Here is an 18,489-nt window from a genome sequence, read left to right as displayed (position 1 = left end):
AAAGGGGAAGGAGGACGAGGCGTCTCGTCTGCAGAATGAGCGCAGTGCGCGAAGGGCAGCGGGGTTGGCGAAATGCCCCCGTCCAACCCAACCCCCCTCGCCGCTGCTCGCGTAAACATATCATTAGCCGAGGCGCCGCGTTGAAGACACTGGGTTGCGCGTGGGACCCCACATTCCGCCTCCGTAATTTAACCCTTTTAGCCATAAAGAGAGAACCGCCATCACCAGGGGATTACTAAGAGGGGGCTAGCGACTCCACCAGAAACACGGCGACGTCCGTGTCGATGAGGGTGTCGCACGGAGACGCAGATCACAGTTATCGCTGAGAGGGCAGCCACCAGGCGAGCCGGAAAACGCGCACACACACACACAGGAGTGTCACAATCGTTCAACGAGGCGGGTCGCTCGCAGAAACTTCATCAGCGCCTTCGTTGCTTTCTGGCGTGAAGCTCGATCGTTCCGACATTCCAAGATTGACTGCTCAGAGAGCGGCTGGTCGTCGAGGCGAGCAAACACTGCTGCGAGGGATTGTCTCTCAGAGCTGTATTGAGGGCACTGACATAAAATGTGTTCAATGGTTTCGTCATTGCCACAATATTCACATGCAGCGCTGTCTCTCATTCCGATGCGGCACGCAAAGGCGTTCGTAAAAGACACCCCAAGCCACATGCGGCAGAGAAGGGTCGTCTCGGATCGGGGCAGGCCAGATGGAATGCTGAGTCGTAGGCATGGATCCAGGCGGTGAAGACGGGTGTGGAGAAAACCGGGCGTGTTCCACATAGACCTTGCGACATCATGCGCAAGCGTATTAATCTTTGCTGCTGCGTCGCTTCTTGACAGTGGGATAGGTTCTATCACGCCATTTTCGTGAGCATTCTTAGCTGCATCGTCGGCATGCTCGTTACCGATGATGCCGCAGTGGCCTGGCAACCACTGAAAAGTTATAGCATGTCCTTCGTCTATTAGTTGATGGTACAGTTGTCGTATTTCCAGCACCAATTGGTCTTGAGCCCCACGACGTAGAGCAGTTCGAAGACACTGCAGAGCTGGTTTCGAATCAGTAAAAATGCCCCATTTTTGTGGCGCTTCTCGATAAATCCTGCGGAGTGCGCTGCGGAGTGCCGCAAGCTCCACGGCTGTCGATGTTGTCTTGTGTGACGTTCGAAACTGTATGTTTTCGGCTCTTGCTGGGAAGATCACAGCTCCTGCAGATCCTCCAACAGTTGTCGAGCCATCCGTGTAAAGTTTAACATGATCTTTGTAATCTTCGTGCAACATGAGTAGAGTCATCTGCTTCAAAGCTGGCGATGAGAGCTCCGCCTTCTTGCGAATCCCCGGCACTGTCAAGAGCAGTTTTGGTCGGTCCAAGCACCAAGGGGGTGTTAGAATCCGTTCCGGAGGCGTGTAGGCTGTTGGTAGGCACTCTCGGTAAGTCAATATTCTCTTACAGAAGGAGGTACTCGGTCGATCTTCTGGAAGCGAAGCAAGATGGTGGGCAGGGGCGCGAGCAAGGTGCCTAATGTGAGCTCTAAGCACCTCCAATGTAATGTGCACCGTGGCCGGATGATCTTTGGCAATTGCGATGGTTGCGGCTGTTGATGTGCAGCGTGGTAATCCAAGACAAACTCTGAGTGCCTGGCCCTGGGCGTTTTCGATCGTGCGTATACTGCTTTTGCAAGCGTTCGTCAGAACCGGCAAGCTATACCGCAGGTATCCCAGAAACAGCGTTTTGTATAGCTGCAGCATCGCGTGCACTGATGTGCCCCACGTTTTTCCTCCGAGGAACTTGAAAAGTTGTGCGATGGCCGTTAGGCGCTTCTTTAGAGTGGCCACATGGGGACTCCAGCAGAGGTTTCGAGGAAGAAGGTGGCGATAATGCAGGGCAGCTTGACAGTTGAAGACAGTTAAGGGGACAGCCGCCAGCACGGTCGTCGGGACAGTCGTCAGGAACCCAGGCAGCACGTTTGGAATCTGCTTGGCTTGTTTCTGGCGTCGCTCGCTTGCTCGGATTTTGTGGCCCATGGTGTTGAAAGGGGGCACACGGCTGGATGGATGTCAGCGGCAGACTGCAGGCCACCTTGATTTGCGTTGGTCGCATCGCCAGGAGAGCGTCGAGGCAGGAGAATTGGCTTGGGCGCTCATCAGTCGTTGCCCTTTCGTGGGGTAGAATGCTTCTTCTCCTTTTCTCGTTTGACCTAGTCTTTGCTGCTCCTCCCGCTCTTTGTTCTCGTTCTTTCTTTTTCTTCTAAGGCCTTTGGAGTCGAAATTCGTACGACGCCTGCTGCTATCCGGCTGCAGCCCGCGTTTTGCGCAGCGGGATACAATGCTCGTACCACGAGTACACTGCCAAGTTCAACAGCCGGGTCCGCAGGTCTTCGTCGGGCTGTGTAGTGGTTCCATGAATTCTCCTCCGCCGAGGCCATGCGGCACTGTATTGCTGTTTTTAGATGCGAAGTATCTTATGGCGGAGTTCAATCCGGTGGTGGTGGTGGTGTGCGGCGTGACCACCCTTACTGCTCATGCGCACACCCTCTCCACAAACCTCCTCTCCCATCCTCCTCTCACATTCCCCTCTCCGCTCCCCCTCTCCACATCCCCTCTCTAATTTCGCCCTCTTCCATGCCATCTCCACTTTCCCTCTCCTCGTCTCCCATTCCCCTCTCCACTTCTCCTTTCCACTCTTCCTCTGAAACGCACGCTAGACATGCCGAAAGTCTCTCCTGCGCAACGCCGCGATGAGCACCAGCGCATGCGCGTCCCCTCCCCCCCTCTCTCTCTCTCCTCTCCTACGCTGTCCCCCTCTCGCACGCCTGTCGACCGCGTTCCCCGCTCGCCCTGTGAGAATCAATGGCCACGCTCATCAAAGACGCGCGTAGCCTTCCTCTTCGCGTTCCACGACGCGAGGTCGGTAGCATGCCCAACGAACGCCAACGGAACGCGATCGTGCAAGTGCTCCGGCTTCGCATCGTCTCATGGTTCCCTTTAGCGGGAAACTGTAATTTTTCATTTCGCCTTGACCTTGGGTGCTGCTGCAGGCTTTCGTGTCGCCGTTCTCTGCTATGGAATGCGTGGGTTGAAAATACCTGCCTTTGGGGCATATGCCGGCGAAAACGGTCCCTTCGGCTTGGCTGTTGTTGAAATGCTGCCGATGGCTGATTTGCGACTCGAACAATAAGCTAGCCCCTGTCTTAATCTGTGAAAGAGCAAGCGCGTGCTCGCTCTCGAAGGCTGCGTGCTAGATATCAGAGGAGCGTCCCGTCCGATATCGCGCACAATAAAGCCCCTACGAACCGGACAGAGTTAGTTCTGCCGAGATCGCAAGTTGTAACGTCGCACTGAGCTCGTACGTCGAGCCGTGCCCTGAGCTCGTACGTCGAGCCGTTTCTCTCGGGTCACTCGTTCCCTCTGTCATTGTTGGTTTTGAGATCACAGACATGCAGCGGTGCGCTGATCGGTCTTAGCGTCAAGTCCGTCAGCTTGTACACGAGCGAACAGACAGTCTCTCCTACCCGGTACGGTCCTATCCACTTCGGTGCCAGAGAAGCTCAGAATTTCTTACTGGCATCGCTTAGGACACGATTGCGCTTCAACACCAGTCAGCCCATTTTGTACTGAACGTCCCGATGAGAGCGGTCATACTGCGCTTTCTGCTCCCCCCGAGCAGTGCTCAGGTTCCGTCGTGCTTTGCACAAAGCCTCCGTCACGTTCGTGCGCAGCCCAGCGGCATAATGAGCGCGTGCGGACGAAACAGCCAGTTCCGTACTGCGTTCCGGTAGAGTATGTTCTACGGCATTCAGCAGCTCCCTCCTAAAATTGAGAGTGGTGGGAGTAAAGCCAGTCGAGCGGTTCGCGGTCGTCCTCAGAGCAAATCCGATTTCGGGGACGCAATTGTCCCAATCTTTGCGCGTCCCTGCAAAAGCAACAAGCATGTGCTTGATGTTGCGGTTTGCACGATCGGTTGGATTTGCCTGGGCGTGGTATGTGTTTGTGCTCTTGTGCTTAATGCCCAGGGCTGCAAAAGAGTCCGCGAAAATAATGGCGGTGAAATAGGACGCATTGTCCGTAATAACTGTTTTGGGTAGCCGAATCTCGTGAACACTTCGATGACCTTTACCACGATAATGCGTGCCGTCAGCCTTCCTAGGGGGAACAGTTTCACACACTTAATGAAGTGATCTGTGACGACGAGAAGGAATTGGTTTCCTCTCGGTGTTCCAGGGTAAGGTGCCATGACGTCACAAGCCACGATTCGCCATGGTGTTTGGCTTTGGATCGGCTGCATGAGGCGGGTGATCGTCCACCACGCGGCTTCAAACGTTTGCACTCATTGCATGAGCGAGCGTAGCGCGTTACATCCCGTTTCATGCCTGGTAGCAAAGCGGCACAACTTAAGGTAAGTCTTAGGGCCCCTTGCATGCCTAGCGATGTGCGTATCGTGAAAGTAGCGTAATAGTGCTCCTCTGAACGTGCGTGGGATCACCGCTTTGAAAGACTCATGTGTATCCTTCTCCGCAGGAATGTATCTCAGCAAAGTGCCGGCAGAATCAAGCAGGTAGGAATCCAACGCGCTCACAGCATTATCAGCTGTTACAGAGCACCGCGCATTAACAGCAATACCAGCTGTGTCAACATGCGCCGCGGGGCTCTCGGAGCCCCTCAAACACCTTTTTGCAAAATGGATCCTCCCGTTGAGCCTGTAATAGCCCCTTCCTGCTGAAGACGTTCCCCACTGAAATGACGCAGTCCAAGTGGTTAACGCTCTCCTCCAATGAAGGTGCTTTGTCGGCCCTTCCGTGAGTACTCTCGCCATCGAGCAGTGTAGCAGTTACTCTGCTCTTAGGCTGAGTCTCACATGTGTCAGGATGGGTGTTGATGTTACCCCTCGTGACAACATCGAGCGTCGTAACAGTTACGTCGCTCTCCGGCACGACTCCGGGCGAGGTGAGTTGAGTAGTAATGTTACTCTTCTCACAGTCAAAGGGCGCGCGCAAAAGTGCGTCCGCCACAACAATGCTCTTTCCTTTCCTGTAGCGAACGGTAAAGTCGTATCGCTGCAGGAAAAGTGCCCATCGTGCAAGCCTGCCTCTCGGCTCCCCTAGGCGTCTAAGCCAAGTTACTGCCATGTGATCAGACCCGATAACAAATTGAACTCCATCATAGCAACCGAACTTTTTGATGGCAAACATAATTGCCAAACATTCCTTTTCTGTCACTGAATAGTTTTTCTCTGTGGGATTCAAGGAGCGGCAAGCAAACGCTACCGGCCGCAAGCCACCTTCGTGCAAAACCGCTCCTAGGCCGAGGTTGCGCGTGCAACTCCACAGCATGTATACTGTTCTATGCGCAAACACATATTCGTTGAAACTCAGCACTTTTCGTGTCTTGGTCTCTGTCAAGTCCCATTGTTCATGCTCATAGTCTTTCTTTTAAGCATCGTTTTTCTATCAGAGCAGGTCCGACTTCCACCATATCAGCAGTATTAATTATTTCTTCGGTATTAGCGTATCTCACACGTTATAAATAGAAACTGACGTAAGCGCTCATCGCTACAAATAGTGTCGTGCGCAAGTCACTATCAAATTTCTACACGGTCATAATTTATTCCGAGAATAACAATATGCACATTGCGGGCTTGTTTCTGCCGTCGCCCATGACGTCACCATGACGATCCGTACGACGTGTAAATCGATAACATCGCCCAACGCGTCGTATGTTTCATGTCGAAGTGAAAGCATACGAGAGATGCCGGTGACCGCAGCTCAAGCGCTGAGGAAACGCGCCGGCCTTATCCGCCGTGCCGAAGGCACATGGAGGTGTCCAGGAAGGGGAGCTGCGTGGCTTTGGCTTGAAATGGTTGCTTTGAGGGGCCGGGTGTGGCCGCGCATGCCGTATCTGAGCAGAAATAGGTACATGGCTGATGCGTTTGTACGTGTTGTATTCTCCTCGTAAAACTTGCGTTGAATCCATAGACAGCATAAAGGTCGATTCGCTGTGTGCAGCGGCTGCGTTTCCTTACGTCAGCTTTTTGTTAAGACAGGTCGCATGCTAAAAGTGTTAGCTGCTAGCTTTACTTCTTGCAAAAAAATCCATTTTGTTGCTATCGCGTTTATTGATTCGTCCTTGCAGCCAAACTGTGACTATTTGTACTAGGCCCGCATTCATTCTTGAGCTTTGTTCGAAGCCCGCAAAAGCGTCATTGCCAACGCAGAGAGTGGCCACCTAGCGAATTATTCAGGAGCGTAAATTGCGCTTGACGTCTCGTACAAATAAACGCGGCATGTTGCATCAGTGACACCCGAATATAGTGGACCATGCATTAAACTGTATACGTTGACCACTATGCGAGCTTATCCTGTAATACCAATACCTGTAATATCCAATAATACTACAGCGGGATGCAATCAAATCAATGATCCTTACCTATGCCAAGACTACATTGCAAGAAAGCTCGAAGACCACATGTGTTTCCATGCCAATTTGCGCCAGCGTGCACCGCCAGTGCCGGCGACGCCGTCGTTTACGCCTACTTATTTCACACCGCATAGACGTCAGACTCTGGAGTTTCCAAGACGTGTGGCGCCACCTGTCGGAGAAGTATTGAGTAGTGCATAGACCGACTCCCTCACACAGTTTGCTATGGGACCAGGTGCAACTAGCGAGTGCGAAACAACGATTCAGCTTAATATCGCGTGTGTTTGCGCATTTAACACACAGAACGAAAGCTGTGAATTGCTCTCCGCTTGTCGGACGCGCCACCGTACCGTCGTGAAGTGCTTGCTGGATCACTCGCCAGAACGACGGCGAAAACAGCAGCAGACGAGACCCCTCCGCACGCTACGAAGAAACGCCGCAAAAGACGCACTGTAGCGTTGTGAATTGCCACGGATGTAAAAGACTGAATAACAACGTTCAGTTTTACCGATTTCCATAGTTGTCGTACGAAGAAGAAAGGCGAGAGCGCTGGATATGGGATGTTGCGAGCGTGTTCGGTAAGCGAAGTACCCGCGTTCTCCACAGCCGGTCGCATGAGAAAGTGTGATAGTGTTGCTCGGCTGTTGTTTTGCGTAGCCCTGATGTAGAACCGTGGTAACCTAGACCATGAAGCTCAGCAGAGGCTCTGACCGCGGTGCTTGTCGTGTAACACGAAGTTAGCAGCTAGAAGCAGACTGGAGACACGTGATACGCACACCGCGACGAGTTGGTCATCACAACACATCATCGCGGACGTACGTTTTGAAGGCTCAGAGTTCTGGTTCTAACTGGCTAACACGTGCGCCATACAAGTAAATCGCAGAATGTTGGTCGTGACCACCTTCAGGTTTGTTTCGCCCGTGTCCTCCGTGGTTGCCGTAGCTATCTCGGAGGCCACGGTTTTGCCTTTGGTTGTACCCCGCGAAAGTGGACGCACGTATCCCCATTTGCAGTACACACAAACGGAAGACGACCATCAAGAGAGCATTTGAGGATGCGTAATAAAAGTCCAATGCACAGGAAGCGAGAGATGAATTAACGGAGAGTACAACTGCAAAGGCGAAAATCGCCGGGCCCATTCGTCCCTGATGAACGGAGTTGTGTACCACTGATCGTAAGATGCATAGGTAAGTAAATTGATCGTGTATGTACTTTATCGCTGTGGCATTACGTATATACCTGATTTTAACGCATTTAGGCGCTAGAGAACGGATGTCGGAGAGCTTGCCTCGAATTCGATGTCGTTTGATGCTCGCTTGTACTTGCGAGTTGCAGCGCGCGGGAATAACTAAAACTTATTTTGCATTGTACTCGCAGTTCGCTTTGATCAGTTTCCTTTGTTTCTGAAGCGTGGATTGGCGGAAGAAGCTTTCCAGGTCCTTGATTTTCAGGAAACGGCGCCTCGACACCAACGAAAGAGGAGGGATATATTGCGGCCTATGCACATTCCCTTGCGGACGGCTCTCTTTGCACTACCCAGTTAGTGTCAGGGCTGCGATGAGGGCGCTGGTGGCGGTGTTTTTCGCAGCGCCGCCTGGGCAGAGTCTGACGTCTATTCCAATCGTGTTACGAAGCGCAGTATTTCAGGACTATATTATCGTTACAGTGCAAGTATTGGTACGAGGTAGCGAGCCATGGTGCTGACATACTTACGAAAAATGGAGATTCCTCGAGAATATATTCGGTTGTGCATGCAAACAATCCAAACAATGCTGACGAAGCGTAGTCCGTGCAGTACGGCAATCGAACCACCCCCGGAGCCTCCTTTTCCGAACACTTTGGGGCCGTTCTCGAGCAATGAGAAGCAAATAATTGCCTTCTTAGCTTTGTTATCAGAAGGGGGCACTGCGAAAAAAACAGAATAAAAGTGCAAAAGAGTGACAGAGCGTAGTCCGCAAAGGGTTCTACCTGTGCGCATGAATACGTTAGCATTGATCGATCGTAAAAACCCCGCACAAAAAAAAGCTGCCACGGATGTTGATAAAAACTGAGGTGAAGGAATTGTTCGGACGTAACTCCAAAGGAGTCATTCCCAGTGCCCTTAATGCGTTCGCGCATAGACCCTGTGACATAGTGCTCAATTATGCAGAGCTGCTTAGCCGGCTGGGAGCCGCCCTCCTTCTGTTGTGTATCTAAATACCCCTTTCTTGAATAAACTCCCTTCTTTGATGCACCATGCTCAGGCGCATCCGCGTGGTGTCAGAAGTGGACGGTTGATCGATCGAGCAACGCTATTGACGAGCGAAGAGCTATCGCGCAGCCAGGCAGCCCGACAGGCTACGAGTTTCAGCAGATCAGCTGCATGGCAAACAATGAGCAGTAACCTCGCCTGCAGCCGGCCACCCCAGTCACTACAATGCTACCACCGCGAAAAGCTCTGGACACAACGGGAGACGTTTCGCAGAACGTGAAGGTATGGAGGCAAGAGTTTCAGGTCTTCGCGACTGCGACATATCTGGACCAGTAGCCCAGAGAAGGTGCAGACGGCCACTTTTCTGATCAGTATTGGGGAGAACACAACGCAGAACGTACAGCACTTTCGTATTCGAAGCTGGAGAAGAAAAAAGCGACATTGAAATACTGAAGGGAAAGCTCGAAGTGTTGTATAAATCAGCGCTAAACCTAGCATACCACGAATTTCGTTTTGGAAAGCGCGACCAGAAAGAAGGCGAGCTTTGTAACCCAGCGCGAGGTACTCTCAAAAGCTCCCGTGTTAGAGTACTACCAGAAGGGAAAACCAATCGCCCTATTAGTAAACGCCAGACAAAGTGAAATTGGCGCCGTGGTTATGTAAAAAGCGCCCCCATTAGCTTACTCGTCTCGCTCGCTAACGGAGACGCAGCAGAGATGCGCTCAAACAGAAAAAGAGGTGCTTGCAATTGTCCATGGCTGTGAAAAGTTCTTTGGACTGCCAAAGGTCGTTCTGGAATCCGATCACAACCGCTCGAAATAGTTTTCAAAAAGCCGCTTTGTCAGTGTCTTTTCCGCATGCAGCTTATGTGTCTGAACCAACAGAAATACCATATAACTGGTTAATAGACTACGGGAAAACAACTCTTCACTGCTAACGTGCCCTCACGCTTTCCAAATGCAACACAGCTCGACGAAGAGTGCGCTCATTTTTATGGCAACGCTCTTGCGAGCCTTCGAGATTAGGACAGGCGCATGGATCAAGTCTTGCAGGAGACAGACCTTGATCCAGCCAGGGTACAACTTCGCCAGTATGCAAGCAAATATTGGCCTCACAACACGTTTGACGTCCTTCCGAAATGCCCAGGTACTCGAGCTACTGCGATGAGCTGCCTGTTCAAGATGGCCTCGTGTTCTTGAGCAATCGCCTCATCATCCCTGCCAGACTGCGCGGCGAGGTACTTGGTTATCTTCATTCTGCGCACACAGGCGCAGAAAAAATGAAGGCACGGGCTCGTGACGTAATCTTCTGGCCGAGTATAAACAGTGATATTGAGAAAGAAGTCCTACGTTGTCAAACCTGTTTGAATACCTGAGTCTGAATACAACTAATCGCTTGTAATCAAACTAGCAGCAATAAAAAAAGAACCTTTCGTGCATCAAAGCACGTAATAAAATGCTGCTTGTCCGTTTCAGCTTGATTCATGGAAAAAAGAACCTCTTTGGCGTTGTCATGGGAATGACGCGCGTGGTTGAAAAGTTCCGTTTTCGCCGAACAGCGCTTCGCCCGGCGCCCTGCTTTGCCATGCGGTCATGTCTCAGTGGTCGTTTCGGTATCGCGTACTGCCGCATCTGTTTCGCACGCTCTTGAATGTCGCTTTGACAGAAAGTTCCACAAAATACCGCATCTTTGTGATGTTGCCGGATGCCCGAATGGTGCACGCTGCCATTGCACGCCGCCGCGCAGAAAGGGCGAAAAAGGCGCCGCCGCAACAGTGACGTGCGAAATACCGCTTTCAGGCGGGTGATTTGAAGTGCGCTAACGCGATGCGGCCCACTAAAACGTGATTTACTTCAAAATCAGCACTCCCTTGGCATAAAAGTAGCACTACGATGCTTCTGGACCGCTATTTCAACAATTAACGTCGACTTATATTTGCCTTTAGTGTCCCTTTAAGCGGTGCCGTTTTGGCACAACTGAATTTTTTGCTGATTTGTTTGAGTGAAGAAGCTCAGCTCGTGAATTTTCTCTAAAATCCCCAGTGCAGACACTCATGGGCCCGCAGAGAGGAACGCTCCTTACGGTACCAACCACCCAACTGCAGCCACAAACAGCGCAACCCCCCCCCCCCCCCGACTGTGCAACGACAGCTTGAATACATCTGCAGCAAACACCACCAAATTTATCTGCAGCAAACAATGCCATTACCACAACAGATGCATGCGGCCTATTTCAGAGCTTCGCACTGGCTCGGCTGCAACAATGCACCACACGCCCTCAGGGACGTGGTTCCCTTTAACGGTCGCACAACCGGCTGTGAACCCTCAAGCGTACGTGGTTGCAACAGAGGATGGGCGACAGCTTCAGCGTACACGAGAACACCGTAGGCCGACACCGACTCTTACTGTTTTGTCTCAAGACCACGTGACAGTAACACCATTACCGCTTGCGCAAGCCGAATGAGCCTCCGTGCCATCCGAACCACCAAACTCCGCTGAAGGCAGCGCAAGCGGCAACCACCACGCTGATTCGCAGCACCAGAGTTCTAAATCCTCTTCTGGACCATGCACCAACCGATGCTATATTAACAGTCGTTCACGGAGTTCTTCCGGCAACCAGAAGGGCCTGGCCAGCACTTCGCCGTAAGGACGACAGGGCCAACAGACATCAATGAAGATTGTGGTCCCTCTCCCCGCTCCCCAACCACCTCAGTCCCTATTCCTGAATTTTATGCAGCAAGGCTTCAGCCTACTTAAGACAGATATAGGGACGTAGTAAAAAAGTCACACTTTCACCGCAAAGGCGAAGCAATGAATGCGATAGCAACAAATTGAAGTGAGGCTGGCAGCTAACTATTTTGTATACAATCTCGCGTAACTACAAAACGCTGGTGGAAGAGAATACGGCCGGTCCAGGGAGCGATGCTCTCCGCATAGTCACTTCGCGCTGAGAGCGCAGCACGTAGGAGAGTATACGAGCCGCCCGCCGTGATGGCATTTGAAGTAGCGCGCGCGCCAGCGATCGCGCCCGCGCCCTCAGATTCAAAGTTCATAGTTGCTCCTCGCGCGACACCCCCCCCCCCTCGCGTCTTCGCGTCTTTTTTCATGCTCGTTAAAGAAGGGCGTGGCGTTTCCTGTCTGCTTCGACGACAGGCCTCTCGAGCGGGGTAATGTTATCGCATGCACCCTTCGAGCGATAGAAACGGGACGGCTCGTTTGATCTTCGCTTCGGCCGCGTTCATCGTCCCCGCTCACGCCTATAGCGGCGGTAGAACGTACGATGCGCGGGGGTATATTATAGATTTGGACTTCATACCGGAAGGACAGGACGGCGGCGGCAAACACCCGTCGAAACTGTCCATATGATTGAAAAATTATGTCTTTTATGCGAAACAAAACGGGGAAGGGGGAGAGCTGTGACGTAGTGCTTAATCATGCACACGCGCTTAGCCGGCCGGGAGCCGCCCCCCTTCTGTTGCGTATATAACCACCCCCTTCTTGAATGAATTTCCTTCTTTGGTGTACCGTGCCAGGCGCATCCACAAACCCTACGTTATACGCCAGGTGCGCAAACTAAGCCTAGACGAACGACGAGACCTCTTTCACATTTCATGAGATTAAGGGCGAGACAGACGGTACGATTTTTCATGCGATTCGACGTCCGGCACGGCGGAGGAGAAACCGGAATGGTGACCTTTCATAGCATCGTACAGCCACCATTCCCTCTCCCCCACCGCGGCGTCGGCCGTCGGATCGCATGGAAAATCAGACCGTCTGTCCCCAGCTTTACACTCGCAACACTTTGGAGTCCGAAGGAATTCGAAGGTCTGCGACACGTAACAATCAGAGACTGCCGCGAAGATCAGGGGGCTTATGGTCACCTCACCGCATCTTTATTGACGCCCCTTCCCCACCGCCGCGCCAACTTTTGCGATTTTAGTGCCTTTACACAAGTTACTATATAATTTTCTGCCTCCTCCTTCTTCCCAACTTCAGTTTGGAAGCATCATAAAAACTGCACTAAAGCTTTTTTTTTTCTTTTGGTGTGTGCTTAATTCACGTATAATAACGGCAGTTGCTGTGCTCATAAGACCATTACTTTTATTACGAATGATCGCTACTTATGTACTTCTATTATGCTCGTCATCGTATTCCACTATGTTAACCTTTTTTAGAAGAATGCATGCGGGCATTTCTTCTATTTAAAAATACACCCAATGCTGAAACCTTAGGTAATTAATGACTGTAGATGCCAAAATTTGTCGTGCAGCAGCATCCAGCGCTTCTGACTTCATCGCTGGTCATTGCCTATCTTTCGAAAAATAAAGAACGTGTAGAACTGAAAATTGACCATACTAAAATCTGACTTCTATGATGTGTTTAGTTATCGTTCTTTCAATTGCTTCTAAGACCGAACACGAAAAGTCAACAAGAATTACAAGCTGTGTTACCGATTCCCTATTTTGAAAGCATTCCTATCTTACAATAATGATAGTTTCCTTCGGACTCCGTTGATCTCGCATAATAGAAAGGCGCTACGACCAATAATAATTTTCAATAAGAAGTGCACGTGGCACGCATTATAAACAGTCAGATATACTACGATATACAGATATACTACGATATCTTAGTATATTCCGAAGGAAAATGCACTTCCTCTACGACAGACCTCTTAAATGAATCTTCCGATTGGTTTTTATTCGGTACTATTCAGCGCGCTTCAATACTCCAGTTTCATTGGCTAAGTTAGCATATCGCATTAGGAACAAGGGAAAACGTGAGGCCTCCGTGACCCATCCAAATTTGCTGAATGTCACGATCGTACGCATTTTATGAGACTTACTCATATGAAAGCATAAAACAGTCTCGTCCGCCCTCGTTATGCGTCATTCGGCGCTCTATTGTTTACGCTTTGACTCGACTCTACACACGATCCGGCTGCGTAAACAGGTGAAAAACAAGAATATGAAGGAAATATTTTCACCAAATACATACTATGCTATAAATAACGACGTGCATCATGCAAAAATTATAAAACATGCGGGCAATAAATGCCCTAAAGCTTTTATATTAAACGACATTGTACGTCGTCTATAGCGATAACGCACACAATGTACATGGCACAGTAGGTATACTCTGCTGGTGCCACGTCCCTCTTCTCCTCCTCAGGCTAAAACCGTCAACAAAGCATAGCATATCCGACATAGGTGGCTGATATTTTTCTGTAACATCCCATATCAAATTGCCATAGCTGCAGCGAGGGTTCTGCATGGTTCTTTCGGTGTTGAAGGATGGGTGCGCACAATATCCATCTATTTTTCTTTGCATCTGCTTGCAATTAACGATATAAATGTCTGAAGTACAGCCGCGTCCACATCTGTGTATAGCGCGCGAGCAGCCGGCCCCGCTCTGCGGGGCGACACCTTGCCGCAGTTGCGGCCTCTGGCGTGGTGTGCCTATGCGCATGCGCGGCCTTATTAAAATGCATACCTGCTTTGCACGAGGGACAGCGTTGCAAAGTGCGCTTTTTAAAGCAAAGATGCATGCTCCCTTAGGGCACTTTCGGCACCTCGATTCCAAAGGAGGGCGCTACGAGCGTCGTGGATATCAGTCACGGCTGCATCAGCTCCCAAGAAAACGCCGGATTGCCCCGTAACTTCTCTTCCTGCCTCCATGATTCCTGTGCACAAGGTCAGTAAACCTGCTAGGACTCTTTTGAGACCAAAATGTCTGGGATTTAAGCACAAGAAGTGCAGAAATTCCCGCAACGAGGACACGCCTGGTGTACGTTCAAGACTAGGCCTAACAAAGCACTGTTGTGCCAGAGCACCTGACCGGAAGGGGAAGCAGGTCAACACCTGCGACCAAGGAAAAGGCCAACACCTGCCACCTGCCCTTACCAGTTTATCCACCATCGATGGGGTGGGATATAAACTGACGTGCTGCTAGTTTGACCACCATCGGTGGGGTGGGATCCTAAACGGACGTGCTGACCTACCAGTTGACCACCATCGGTGGGGTGGGATCCTAAACGGACGTGCTGCCCTACCAGTTGACCACCATCGGTGGGGTGGGATCCTAAACGGACGTGCTGACCTACCAGTTGATCACCATCGGTGGGGTGGGATCCTAAACGGACGTGCTGCCCTACCAGTTGACCACCATCGGTGGGTTGGGATCCTAAACGGACGTGCTGACCTACCAGTTGATCACCATCGGTGGGGTGGGATCCTAAACGGACGTGCTGCCCTACCAGTTGACCACCATCGGTGGGGTGGGATCCTAAATGGACGTGCTGACCTACCAGTTGACCACCATCGGTGGGGTGGGATCCTAAACGGACGTGCTGACGTACCAGTTGACCACCAACGGTGGGGTGGGATCCTAAACGGGCGTGCTGACCTACCAGTTGACCACCATCGGTGGGGTGGGATCCTAAACGGACGTGCTGCCCTACCAGTTGACCACCATCGGTGGGGTGGGATCCTAAACGGACGTGCTGCCCTACCAGTTGACCACCATCGGTGGGGTGGGATCCTAAACGGACGTGCTGACGTACCAGTTGACCACCATCGGTGGAGTGGGATCCTAAACGGGCGTGCTGCCCTACCAGTTGACCACCATCGGTGGGGTGGGATCCTAAACGGACGTGCTGCCCTACCAGTTGACCACCATCGGTGGGGTGGGATCCTAAACGGACGTGCATGCTGCCCTACCAGTTGACCACCATCGGTGGGGTGGGATCCTAAACGGACGTGCTGCCCCACCAGTTGACCACCATCGGTGGGGTGGGATCCTAAACGGACGTGCTGCCCTACCTGTTGACCACCATCGGTGGGGTGGGATCCAAATCGACGTGCTGCTTGTACCAGTTTTACAACCATCGGTGGGGTGGGATCCAAGCTGGCGTGCGGTTCGTGCCGGTTTTTCCCAGATCACACAACGGACGGATGCCTTATTTAAGACCGGGCTGGTCTGTTGTTAGAGAGACGCCCTAGCCGACTTGGTCGAGCTGGCAGGCTCTGTACTGCTATAACCTGCTATAACCTGCTATAAACGTAAGAAAGAAATAAAGAGGGTGTGTGGTGTGTGTGCCTTGAGTGTGTGGGTGTGTGGTTCTGTGAGTGCTTTGCGGAAATTATAATTTGCGCGAAGTTTCTTTCTTACAATATGACTAGTTACCAACTAGCCCAACAAGTTTTAATATGCTATAAACGTTGTTACTGTTTTGTAAACGTTTTGCCTCCTTGTCCTGATCCTCAGCGGTAGTCCGTTCTTCGGCATCATCGGCTCGCCAGCCTCCCGGCTTTTACATCACGAAAACCCCACAACAGTGGTGGCAGCGGTGGGATACCACGACCCCGTATTCTACGCTGCGCACCCGAGGGCCTACTCTAATTCGTAACGGTACCTGCGCCGGCCCGACAATGGCGCGGGCGCGACGTCGGCTACTGCTCACCCCTATGCCCTAGTGCCCATGATGCCGACCGCGTTCGACATGGACACCACACATCCCTTGTGTGTAACGGACGCAATGCAGCCGCTGTCGTCGCGGATACCAGTACTGTCAGTAAACGCCTGCCGCTATGCCCACCGCGACTGATGCACACACAAGTAGTCAACAGGTCAGCCAGCGTTCCAGCCTGCCGAAGTGCGTAAACAGTAGCCCGCCACCACAACGACTAGCAAAACGCACCATAATTGTCGTAAAGTTTCAAGGCTACGTCGACATAACTCGCCCTAATTTCAGTGCGGCTTGCCAAGGCATACTTTATGCGTGTGATGCAGATTCTTCTTATTTTTGGTAATAGCTCTTAGTGGCTGAGCACTCGAGAGTTTTAATAAGGACAAGGCCGTTTGTTTAACAGAAACCACACAAAACATTGCATAAAATTAGACATTTTACAAAAAAGTCAATGCACACAATAAAACACTCCTAACGACAAGCTAAATGAATGTTTAGGGACTCAAACTAAGCTTTACAGTTCATCGCGGATGAGCGGCGGAGCGATGGAATAACTGGGGGTCAGTCTCACCATGTCGTTTATGCTGGCTAACGTTTGACAAACCGGAACGCTTTTCTCCCGCTTGTGGAGTGGACGCGGGCTGGCTGGTTGCGACGTGGAAAAGGTGGCTACTGGGCGACCCCTTGAGATGCCCGGACAAGCAGGCACTGGGGTGCACAGCTCGAGCCCTTAGCCCAACTGCTGCTGCTTGCCTGTCGGAACCGAAATCCGCAGGCCTTGAGGTAGTGTTCGAGTACCATGGTTAAGGTCTAGTCGCACAAGAGCGAGGCGGCAGGATGCTCCGGCCGGTTGAAGCCCTGGAGGCTCGGGTCCGCAACCCAACTGCCCGTCTTCAGCGCCCGGTCCGGTGACAACCTTCTCTTCGCCACGTATCCTCGAACTCCCCTCGGAACCTTCTGAGGCCACGCTTTTTCTGCCCTCGGGCACACTTGTCCACTCCTCATTGGAGACTGATGGATCTCGGTGTTGGCAAGTGATTGGCCCCTGAGATGATTCGTGTTATTTTCTTATTGGGCGACTTGCACGTCGAAAATTTGTGCCACGCGCTCTCGTGCTGGACGTTGTTTCAACGTCGTCGTCTTCGTCTTTTATTTGGCCACCGTTCGTGCTCGCTGGTCTTCTTTTCATGTTGCGCACTTTTTAAAGGCGCACACTTTAAACGCGCACCACACATCACAATGCGGCACAAGCAACTGCAACTGAAAAAGAAGACGCCTTTATACGCCTAGTGCGCGCCGACGGAAGCGCCATAGGCGGCGAACTCAATTATTGCTCTCGGGAAAGCAAGCAGACGGCCGCCGTGGTTTCCTACGTCGTTGTACGTGTGTTTCCGCGTTGTTCACGTTTTCGTAGTGACATAAGCAACGTTCGTCGTATGTCTGGTGGCCGAAACTTCGAAGGAATGTCGAGTAACGATTGCTGTGGAGTGGAGTGCTGAAACACGTACAAAAACGCGCCCGGAACACGGTTTTACTCACCTACCGCAAGGCCTCCTGAGCAAGAGCGACGAAAGCAATGGATCGCCGCTGTTCGTTGGCAAAGACGAGCCGCTTCGTCATTGTGCGGGTTAACACGTCGCTTCTTGTTCTAATGCTTTCGTTCTGTCATATCGGTGCTCGCTGGGTGCACTCGATCATGTTGACACTGGTAGACGACCAAAGTTACCAGCCTGAGCATGCGTTGGTTCGGTTCGACCGCCGTGCAGGGCACTTCGCTCAAACGTTCTATATCTCAGAAGTGTTGTAGTTCGGGCGACTTGGTCATCCATGAACTTAACTTGTACTAGCGCAGTACATGTACCGCGCTATTACAAGCTAAGTTCTATATTTATTATTCACAGAAACAGAAATGCAGCAATGGTTGACTTCAGAAAGAACAAGAAGTGATTGAGACGTCACCTTTGTAAACAAAACAAAGCGGATGTTCATCAAGAGCTGCACCTCATAGCTGGATCTTGGTACGCTGGTCTGCGCCACGCACCTTTGATATTCACCGGCATGACGATTCACTCCACGCGGACGTTGGTTCTCCTCCGCAGTCTGTCATCACATGTCTTCTCGGCGACCCTCTTCAAAACTTGTCACTGTCATCTCTTGATACTTAACTCACAGCACTAGATCATCAAACAACACGTCTTCTGCGGTCGAGCGAGCGATGCTATCACTAGAACGACATAACGTCATCGCCGACTAACTCCTCACTGACTGACTCCGGCCCCGCGCGCTTGCATATCCTGTATCGGCTCGCGCCTGGGTTCGGGAAGGTGCGTATGATTCGTCTGTGCGTAGCACAGCGAAAGCTAGAGAAAGGGCGAGATCCTCTCACCGATTCGTCTGCGGAATCAGACGGCGCCGCTGGCTCG

At 51.6% G+C, this 18,489-nt stretch overlaps 2 long non-coding RNA genes across 2 annotated transcripts in view; both read right to left on the bottom strand.

The window, feature by feature from the left end:
* Window positions 1-18,489, bottom strand: part of LOC119386762 (uncharacterized) — a 117,369-nt gene that overhangs the window by 90,661 nt on the left and 8,219 nt on the right. The window lies entirely within an intron of this gene.
* LOC125757617 (uncharacterized) overlaps window positions 1-18,489 on the bottom strand; it is a 31,576-nt gene that overhangs the window by 5,488 nt on the left and 7,599 nt on the right. The window contains exon 2 of the long non-coding RNA XR_007415353.1: window positions 8,125-8,316. This is a non-coding gene — a long non-coding RNA (uncharacterized LOC125757617). The remainder of the gene's footprint in view (window positions 1-8,124; window positions 8,317-18,489) is intronic.

Source organism: Rhipicephalus sanguineus, chromosome 3, assembly GCF_013339695.2.
Source record: "Rhipicephalus sanguineus isolate Rsan-2018 chromosome 3, BIME_Rsan_1.4, whole genome shotgun sequence".
Taxonomy (NCBI): domain Eukaryota; kingdom Metazoa; phylum Arthropoda; class Arachnida; order Ixodida; family Ixodidae; genus Rhipicephalus; species Rhipicephalus sanguineus.
The sequence above is the reverse complement of the archived record's forward strand: the minus strand, read 5'-3'. Positions and strand labels throughout refer to the sequence as shown.